Source organism: Clarias gariepinus, chromosome 12 (genome assembly GCF_024256425.1).
Source record: "Clarias gariepinus isolate MV-2021 ecotype Netherlands chromosome 12, CGAR_prim_01v2, whole genome shotgun sequence".
NCBI classification, from domain to species: Eukaryota; Metazoa; Chordata; class Actinopteri; order Siluriformes; family Clariidae; genus Clarias; species Clarias gariepinus.
The window spans coordinates 513,196-524,118 of record NC_071111.1 but is presented as its reverse complement, the minus strand read 5'-3'; positions in this window follow the sequence as shown (position 1 = coordinate 524,118).

Sequence of the window (10,923 nt, the reverse complement as noted above, 5' to 3'; positions counted from 1 at the left end):
ACTTTAATAATCTTTCATTAGCAAAATAGTTGTTTTCAAAATGTCGATGTTCTTGTAGTGTATTTGACTCTTGGATCTTCAGCCTCATAAAGAGCTCTGTCCACCATATAGGCATGACATCAGTCATATCTATAGCATTACTTAAATCAGTTGTCATGACAGGAAGCTTTGAGGAACCAGAAACTTTTGTTTTTTTCTTGCGGAAGAACAAGAGGTCTGTCCAAATTCAGTGTCCCTGAGGATATCCAGCCTTCTGCAGACTAGAAGTCCTGTGTTCCTCTGGTTCCTGTTCACTGACACTGGAGACTCCTTTCTCTAATGATACACAAACACATCTCCCCTTACAGGAAACTTCACAACATCTACTGCTATATGGAAACAGTAAGATTTTAGAATGCATGCATTAAACATTAAACTGCAGTGTATATAAAATATTTTTTTTTGTTCATGAAAAATGACCTGAAACTTTATAAAATAAATGAGTCTTCTGTTTAGATAGATAGATAGATTCCGATTGAAATGTAAACAGTTCTGAACCCCATGTCTTGATGTAAAACTTTGTTTTTTATTTGCAACAGAATTAATCCACATAAAGCAGAAACACACTCTTTTGATCTCTATGTAATAATCGCTGCAGTCACATGAACTTGTGAATTCATGACTTTGATCTATTCTCACAGAGCAAAAGGATAAAGTAATAAGAACACCGTTGCTAGGCATCATGGCCGCTTAGTGTAGGCTAGTTAAAGACAGTTAACGATTTCAGTGCGTTATACAGAGAGTGTAAAGACACAGCTATAGCCAAACCAACACAGAACCAACCCGAACCATAACCTTTACCTCATGTGTTCAACAATCACTCAATTACTGTAATTACGCTTAGCATCACAGCTAACACAGGTATCATGGGTTATGTAGTGTGTGTAATAATCTACTGGTGTTAGAAAAATTACTGATGTTTAAAGTTCACAAAGCTGATGCTAACGCAAAGTATTATTAGCTAATCGTTAGCTAAGTTTTTATTCAAGTTCTAGACATTTTAGGGCTTCGTCTTAAATATCACTTAACCACTATGTAGTATTCTTACTAAGTTATTTATTTTATTTATTTTAAGTTATTTACACCTAAAGGTCAGGGCCTGTATTCACAAAGATTCTTAAGCCTAAAAGTTGCTCTCAGTGACAAAATTCTAAAAAAATTATTAGAATTATGAGATTTTCTTAGAATTTCCCCTTAAATTCAGAAGGACTAAATCTTAGTAAAGAAGTTTTTTGAATTGCGTATAAAGACAGTATGTGCAGCTATAGACAGGCTCTAAAAACTGCTAGGACCGAGCATCTTAGCCAACTGATAGCAAGAAACCAAAACAATCCCAGGTTCTTATTTAGTACAGTGGCTCGCCTAACACAACCTAAGATGCTCACAGAGAGCATATCACATCACAGTTTAGAAGTGAAGACTTTATGGACTTCTCCAATAAAAAAAAATTAATAGTATCAGGAAGAAAATAACGTGCACACTATATATATATATATATATATATATATATATATATATATAGTGTGGCGTGTTCCTGCGAAACAGAGACCAGCATGCCTTGCGTGGATGTCTATATCTATCTATCTATCTATATATATATATATATATGATTTATTACAAAAATATAAAGTAGAAATAAAACAAATTAATCTGCACTTTACCTTTGAAAAAAGTAAAAATAAATTTAAACTAGGGTGTTTTCATCAGTGTTTGTGTGCACATGCACTGTGTATGTGTATGTTAGAGAGGTGAAGATCCATTTTCTCTCTCTCTCAGCCTGCACCGTGTGTGTGTGTGTGTGTGTGTTTGTGTCATTAGACACTGTGCCCTTCCGTAAATGACTCTGATACTCATAACTAAAACCCATTGGTGCTATATGAAAGCACATTGATGAAAAGTTGACTGGAAGGGAAAAACCTGGTCTGTTGTTCAGTGTTCCAAAGTCCTCTTTTCAGATGAAAGTAAATTTTGCATTTCATGTGGAAATTAAGCTTCCAGAATCTGTAAGAAGAGTGAAGAGGCACAGAGTCCAAGTTGCTTGAGATCCATAGTCTGTGATCATGTGTGGAGCCATATAATCTGCTGGTGTTTGTCCACTCTGTTTTATTAACACCAAAGTAAACACAGCATCTACCAGGAGATTTTAGAGCACTTCCTGCTTCCTTCTGCTGACCAGCTTTATGGAGGTGCTTGATTGGCCAGCCAACTAACCTTAACTTAACCCCATAGAGAATCTATGAGTTATTGTCAAGAGGAAGATTAAAAACACCCGACCCAAAAATACAGATGATTTTGATTTAAACTGGAAAAAATTAATCTTTTCTATGATCATTTTTCTGCTGGAATTTTTGTGTTACTTTGTATCTTTTTTAAAGTCTCTCTGCCAAACACACATACACACACACACACACACACACAATTTGGTCTTAAGACCTTCGTATGTGTCACCTGGCAACCGCAGTGTTGCTTGGATACAACAATCTTCTCCATTTTAGCAACGATCAAAGAGTTTGGACTAAAGGAAGTGATGTGTTGGGTTAAGTGCAAAGCATCATAAATTTATCAAACATAAAAAAAATCATTGCTTTGGGGATGATCTTTTTTTTTCTTTAACATGCATTTGCACTTTATGTGCCATTCTACTTCTTATTTAATTTCCATTTTAATTTTGTCAAAAATCAAAGTTACAATTTTTTATTTATTTATTTTTAATAAATAGAAATGAACAATGCTAAATTAAGAAAATTATAATTAAGAAAAATAAAGAAATTGACAAACTCATAGAAGAACAAATGAAAGAATGTTAATGAAAATGTTTTGTAAAACATTTAAGGTTAAAATGTAAAGAAAAAATGGTTTAAACTATATACAGTGCATCCAGAAAGTATTCACATCACTTTTTCCACATTTTATGTCACAGCCTTTTTCTAAAATGGATTAAATTATTTTTTTTTCTCAGAATTCTACACACAACACCCCATAATGACAACATGAAAAAAGTTTACTTGAGATTTTTGCAAATTTATTAAAAATGAATAAATTGAGAAAGCACATTTGAGTATTCAGACTTATACTGAGTCTACCAGGGAGTTTCTTATCTCTAATGATTTTTTTTTTAACTGGAGCTACATTATCTAAGGTATAGCGAAATGTCAACTCTAAATATTCAGTCACCTGATCAAGTTCTGTGGGGTCAGACGGTGATCTAATCGAAGTTGGGAACTCTGGGAGATTACTGATAAAACTCTGTTTGTTAGTTGATGTAAATGTACGTTTCATACGGTAGCGCGGCGCTGTGTGTACATTATTATTGTGACACACTTGAATTGATTCTTAATCCGAAGAATATTATTAAATCTAAAGTGTGACCTGCTTTATGAGTGGGTCCTACTACACACTAATTTACTCCTACCGAGTCCAGTATGGACATAAATGCAGTTCTCAAAGGGTCTTCTGGGTTTTCAAAATGAATATTAAAATCTCCAGCAATTAACACTTTGTCTACAGAAACGACTAGGTTTGAGAGGAAATCTGCAAATTCACTAAGAAATTCAGAGTACGGCCCTGGAGGTCTGTAAATGACAATTAGCAGAATCGACTGAGCTGACTTAATATTTGTAGCTACACTTCTTATGTTACTAAAGAGAACTTCAAATGAATTAAATTTGTGTCCGTGTTTTTTTACGATAGCCAAATTATCATTGTGAAGAACAAAATAATATATCCTATAACCAGAGCTCTTTCAGGTTTCTCAGCGGGTGAATCACTGAGGAGAGCAAACCTGTTGGACACGTGAAGCGCAGAAGAGGTGTGCTCCGGTGGGCTAGCCTTAGTGTTAACTTTGGCTGATCGAGTAAGCCGCCGAGTCGTCACCCACTCGCCCCGCTGTGAGGGCTCTAATGCCGAAGTCGGGGGCTGGTTATCTCCGCCTGCAGCACCCAGACTGTCCGCTACAGGAATAACGCTGCTCTCACACTCTCTAACCCTCTCTAAAGTCTGGATGCGCTCCTCTAACGCTGATATCTTCTCCGTCAGAGTGCTCACTAACACACACCTATCACAAGTAAAATTACCACTAACGACGGAGGAAGAATGTCTAAACATCCTGCACTCTACACACTGAACGAGCTGAATATTAGACATGATATCGTACCTGAGTCGGAGTTGTAGTTGTTTGGAGCTGAATTCCGTTTGTTGTTTTTAGACGAAAAAACTTGCGCGTTCTACGAAAAGCGCAAAAAACTGAAAAAGGCAAAGTCCAATAGCATGAAAAACATAACAAAAACTAGTTGCTATCGATATTATTATTGTGTAAACGGAAAAGCTATATAATTTAAACGCTGATACAAACGTGAAACTTTCGCGGCAACGATACAAAAACAGGAAGCTACGTTACCAACAGGAAGTCCCACCAATATATATATATATATATATATATATATATATATATATACTGTATACACAGAGAAGGGTTATGTAAATGCAATGGTTGTGGATGAGGAAACGTATACCTATACATTGTATACCGTGGTTATGATATTACAGCAGAGAGGGTTATATACATTTGTGCAACTTGTTATTGGAAGTGGAGTGAGGTATGAGGTAGGTAGTTGTATACAATATGTGCAGAAGTAGTGAATGGTGCATTCCTGAGTGTTCAGTTTATGTCCAGTAGTGAGCAGTTACGTAGTGCAAGGTAAAGTAATGTATCCAGTCAATGTGTATGTCCTTGGGGGAGGCAGAGTACAGCAACGAAACAGCTGTGGGGAAAAAGCTATTCCTGAACCTGCTTGTCTTTGTCTGGAGGCTTCTGTAGCACCTCCCAGAAGGCAGGAGGGCAAAGAGCAGGGTGAGAGGAGTCCTTTGTGATATTGTGTGCTCTGCTGAGATACCATTTCCTGTAGATGTCCTTAATCTTTGGTATTGAAGCTTCTACAATTCGTTTCTGCAGTTTTCACCACCCTCTGCAGCGTTTTCCAGTCCATCATGGTGCAGTTCCCATACCAGACTGTGATACAGCTAATCATAATGTTCACCAGAATGTCTGAAGAGAGGTAGTTTTCTTCAGAGTCCAATCACAGTGGTGTCATCTGCAAACTTGATAACTGTGATGGAATTATGTATAGGCTTGCAGTCGCTGGTGAAGAGAGAGTAGAGAAAGTGACAAAGCACACAGCCTTGTGATACTCCGGTGCCAAGGATGAGGGTGGGAAAGCAGTGGTGATCTGCTCGGACAGGCTGGGGCCTGTTGGTCAGACAGTCCAGAAGCCAGTTGCATAGTGAGCCAGGGGTAGCTCAGTGGTTAAGGCATTGGACTACGGTTCAGAAGATCCCAGGTTCAAACCCCACAACCACCGAGTTGCCACTGTTGGGCCCTTGAGCAAGGCCCTTAACCCTCAACTGCTCAGATGTATATGAGATTAAAAAAAAATGTAAGTTGCTCTGGATAAGAGCATCTGCCAAATGCCTAAATGTAAATGTAGTGATGCATTAATTCCCAGGTCTCCAAGTTTAGTGACTAACAGGGAGGGAATGACAATGTTAAACGCTGAACTAAAAGAAGAGCAAAAGGAAAAGAAATCTGGCATATGTGTCTTTATTGTCCATGTGGGAGGACTGAGTGCAGCGCTGTGGAAACTGCGGCCTACATACTCCTGATCTGACAGTAAGCAAATTGATGAGGGTCCAAAGTGGCAGGAAGACAGGTTTTGAGGTGTGCTGGGACCAGCCACTCAAAGCACTTGGTGATGATGGGGGTAACGCTACTGGGCGGTAGTCATTAAGGCGCCTTGCAGTCAAGCTTGTGGGTACTGGCACAATGAAGATGGTCTTAAGGCAGGTGCGTACAATAGCTTGGGCTAGAGAAAGGTTAAATAAGTTCTGCCAGTTCTCCAGCACATGCTCTGCAGCTTTCCGTGTATTTATCCAGCTCAAAACTGTGCTGACATCATTGATGAAGAGTGTGAGTGGTTGGTAGCCTGCAGGGAGCTCGAATTTGATTGCTGGGTCCAGATTATTCCTTTCAAATTCAATTCAATTCAATTCAATTTTATTTGTATAGCGCTTTTAACAATTGGCATTGTCCCAAAGCAGCTTTATGTGTGGAATTTGAATGTGTATAAATCAAAATGGTCAGATAGTTCCTGGTAAGCAAGCCGAGGGCGACAGTGGCAAGGAAAAACTCCCTGAGATGGTAGTAGGAAGAAACCTTGAGAGGAACCAGACTCAAAGCGAGCATAGAAGTTGTTTAGCTCATTGAGAAAGGAGATATCAGTAAATGGGGTGAGTGTTTGATGGGCCTATAGTTACTGATTGACTGAATACCTCACCACATCGGCTGGGGATTGTAGTTGGAGAAGTGTTCTTAAATTTTCAGCTTGTAGCAGTACTTGGTCATCTTAATGCCCTGTCTCAGATTGGCTCTGTCTGTACTGTAGGCCTGTGCATTGCCGGATCTGAATGTGTCGTTGCGAGCCTTCAGTAAGAGGCGAACCTCATCGTTTATCCAAGGCTTCTGATTTGGGTACATAGTGACCTGTGTCTGGGTGGGGACACTGTCTGTCGTGGTGTTGATATAGTCCAAGATAGAGGAACCGTAGATCGCAATATCCAAGTGGGAACCACAAGTGGCCTGCATACCAGTCAGTTTGTTGAAACCTGTCCTGAAAAAATAAAACCAATAACCAATAAAAATCTTGAAAGTTTGCCATGCATTTGTATTCAGCCCCCTTTACTCTGATACCCCTAACAGCCCCCTTTGGCCACACTTTGATTGTCTTTACTGTTGGTCTCATGCGTTGGATAAGTCGTGAATATGCAGGGGAGAGAAACAAAGAGAGGTGATCTGATTGTTCCAAGTGGTTGAGGGAGGTAGCCTGTTGGTGTATACATGGTTCAGAGTCCATGGTCCATCATAAGACTGACCTTCCAGAAAGGATGTAATTTATCACATACTTTTGTGACATTGTAAGAAGTAATAATAAAAAAAATGTATAGAAATATAATGAAAAATCTAAGCAAAAAAAGACATTATTGAAGAAAAAAGAACATGTGTGTATATTCACACTTATACAGAATTATCATTAAATTGTTGTTCGTCTCTCTGCTGCTCCTGTTGAGGCGTCACCACAATTAGGGACCGATTCACATACAGTGCCTTGCAAAAGTATTGTCATGCCAGGGGTGGCTCTGTGATTAAGGCATTGGACTACGGTTTGGAAGGTCCCAGGTTCAAACCCCACAACCACCAAGTTGCCACTGTTGGGCCCTTGAGCAAGGCCCTTAACCCTCAACTGCTCAGATGTGTAATGAGATAAAAATGTAAGTCGCTCTGGATAAGAGCGTCTGCCAAAATGCCCAAATGTAAATGTTAAACCACAAACGTAAATGTATTTTATTGAGATTTTTAATGAAAGGCCCTAGACAAAGTGACACATAATTGTGAAGTGAAAGGAAAATGACGAATGATTTTCAAAAAGTTATTTACCAATAAAAATCTTGAAAGTGTGCCATGCATTTGTATTCAGCCCCCTTTACTCTAATGCCCCTAACTAAAATCCAGGGGGAACCAATTGCCTTCAGAAGTCACATAATTAGTAAACAGATTTTAACTGTGTGTAAAGACCACAGAGGTTTATTAGAGAACATTAGTGAACAAACAGCATCTTGGAACACACTAGACAGGTCAGAGATAAAGTTGTGGAGAACTTTAAAGCAGAGTTAGGTTATAAATAAATTTCGACATTTTGTCAACTCTTAAAATTCTTACAAGTCCTCATCTCTACTCTTAACAATTTTTTACTTTGGTAGCTAGTCTTAGGGCTAAGATCTAATTCAAATCAAATTCAAATTTTATTTGTCACATACAGTCATACACAGGACGATATGCAGTGAAATGCTTATACGACTGCCAGTAACATTAAAAGTAAAAGCTTATTTATAAGAAATAAATATAAATAAAAAGAAATACAACAGAAAATAAAATTTAGCTAGGTAAAATAGGGTAAAAATATTTCTGTACAAATAAAATATTCTGTGCAATAGAAAAAATACAGTATAAAAAATGTGGAATTTTTTGTAAATAAGGAAAGATGACTGAGGGGTATGCAAATATGCATGAAAGTGACTTATTATTAAAATGACTTGTGTGCATGATCCAAGAATGAAACATAAATATAAATATGTGTCCATGGGTGTCCAGGATAAGTGCGAGAGCCAATGTCATGCTTGTGGATTTTTTGGAAAATGGTATTAGTCCTGTGTGGTGTTGTGGTTGTGGTTGAGAGACCTTATCACCTGCGGGAAGAAGTGGTTGAGGTCTTTCACGATCTTCCTGGCCTTGGTCTAGCATCGCTTACTGTAGATTGAGTGCAGGTCAGGGAGCTTGGTGCAGATGATGCGCTCAGCTGATCACACTACCTTTTGTAGAGCTCGTCTGTCCTACATGGTGCTGTTTCCAAACCAGGTCATGATGTTTCCGATCAGGATGCTCTCTATGGTGCAGGAGTAGAAATTCCTGAGCACCCTGGAGGGCAGTCTGAAGTCTCTCAATCGTCTAAGGTGGTAGAGATGCTGCCGGGCCTTTTTCACCATGGTGTTGATGTGACAGGACCATTACAGGTTCTGCGTAATGTGAACTCCGGGGTATCAGAGGATGAAGAGTGGAAAGGCAGTTGGTCCTGATGACATACCTGTGGAGCAGTGGTGGCTGCTCTAAGACTACTATGTCAGAAAATAAATGCTCATATATGCACTGTTGTATTTATATTGGTTTTAATAAAAGTGCGCTAGAACACGTAACTTTATGACTAGCTCGTTCAGAATCAGGTATTTATTGTAAATTGTTTAACACGATTTTCTTGTCATACATTTCTGTGCAGCACAGCGCGTTAAACCTGCAGAAAAGCTGGATGGTAATTGGATAAATGCACCAAAATCATCACTTCAAGTGCTTCTCTGGGGGTGAATGGAGCAGTGGGCGGGCCAGGACGCTGGGCTGCTGCATGATGATTGGAGGACCTGTTTAAAGGGCGGAACCCCTTTTTTGATTGACAGCATGTCTTAAGTATACATCAGTGCTACAGAGATTCGAGTTCAGTCCCATGTTGATTTGCAGGTGAAGTGGTACGACGATGCTGCACTCTGTATTGTTTGCTGGTGATATAAACCATTTTTGTTTGTACAAATCATTCTTTAAATAATAAAAAAAAAACATATTATAGCGTTCTTGACTTTGCTCCTTGTTTCAGCATTGTAAAGTTAGTTCATTCATATAATTTAAGTAACTCGTGGAAGGTAAAACTAGCCAGCTAGCAAGCTGTGCATAACGGCAGATGCAGACGGTGCTAATATTGTTAATCTGCTTTTTTTTTTTTTTGATGGAGGCCTAATATGAGCTTCCCCTGTTTCAAAAGCTAGCAGCCGCCACTGCTGTGGAGGTAGTGCTTAGAATAGGTGACAGTAGAGTTTCTGACTAGTCTGTTTAACAAGATCTTGGAGAGTAAGAGAATCCCAGAGGAATGGAGGAGAAGCGTATTGGTGCTTATCTTTAAGAACAAGGCTGTGCAGAACTGTGGCAACTACAGAGGCATGAAGCTGATGAACCATACAAAGAACATTTGGGAAAGGAAAGTGGAAGCTAGGTTAAGGGCAGAGGTGAACATTTGTGAGAAGCAATATGGTTTCATTCCTAGAAAGAGTACATCAGATGCAGTATTTGCTTTGAGGATGATGATGGAGAAGTACAGAGAAGGTAACAGGGAGTTGCATTGTGTCTTTTGTAGATTTAGAGAAAGCATATGACAGGGTGCCAAGAGAGGAGCTGTGGTATTGTATGAGGTCTGGAGTGGCAGAGAAGTATGTTAGAGTGGTGCAGGACATTTAATGTTTAAGAGCTGTAAGACAGTAGTGAAATATGCTGTAGGTGTGACAGAAGAGTTCACGGTAGAGGTGGTTCTGCATCAATGATGCATCTGAACCCCTTCTTGTTCACTATAGTAATGGACAGGTGATATGTAATAAAAGAGTATCAGCAAGAGTGAAAGGAAAGATGTTCAAGACAGTGGTGAGACCAGCGATGCTCTACGGCTTAGAGACAGTGGCACTGAAGAAAAGACAGGAGGCAGAGTTGGAGGTAGCAGAGCTGAAGATGTTGAGGTTCTCTTTGGGAGTGACAAGGATGGATAGGATCAAGAATGAGTTGATGAGAGCAACAACCATGTTAGATGTAGATGTAGATAAAGTCAGAGAGGCCAGATTGAGGTGATTTGGATATGTTCAGAGGAGAGATTGTGAGCATATTGGTCCAATGCTGAGGTTGGAACTGCCAGATGATTCACTCTAGCGACCCTTGAAAGGAAACAGCAGAAAGACAAAGATGATCTATATAAGGTGATATATATGTTTAATGTATTAATAATAATATTAATAATAATATACACTGGAGAAATCTATATATGCTTTGTGTGAGTGTGTGTGCGTGTGAGTGTGTGTGTGTGAGAGAGAGAGGGAGAGATGGGTGTTCCTCATCCACATTATAAGACATTCTTTTACAGTTTGATTATTTGTTTGTTTGTGTGTGTGTGTGTGTGTGTGTGTGTGTAGTAGTAGGTGTGTGTGTGTGTGTGTGTGTGTGTGTGTGTGTGTGTGTGTGTGTGTGTGTGTGTGTGTGTGAGTGAGAGGAGCCATATGGCGACACCCTCTCAGAAGCTAATGTGCATTACAAATTGAGACCTCATTTGCATATTGGTCCAAAACCTGTTACCATGGAAACACTGAAACATATCACCACCATATACACCTGAGCACTGTAATCATACACACACACACACACACACACGCGCGCACACGCATACACACTTTCCTAGTTCTCACTGCACTTGAATT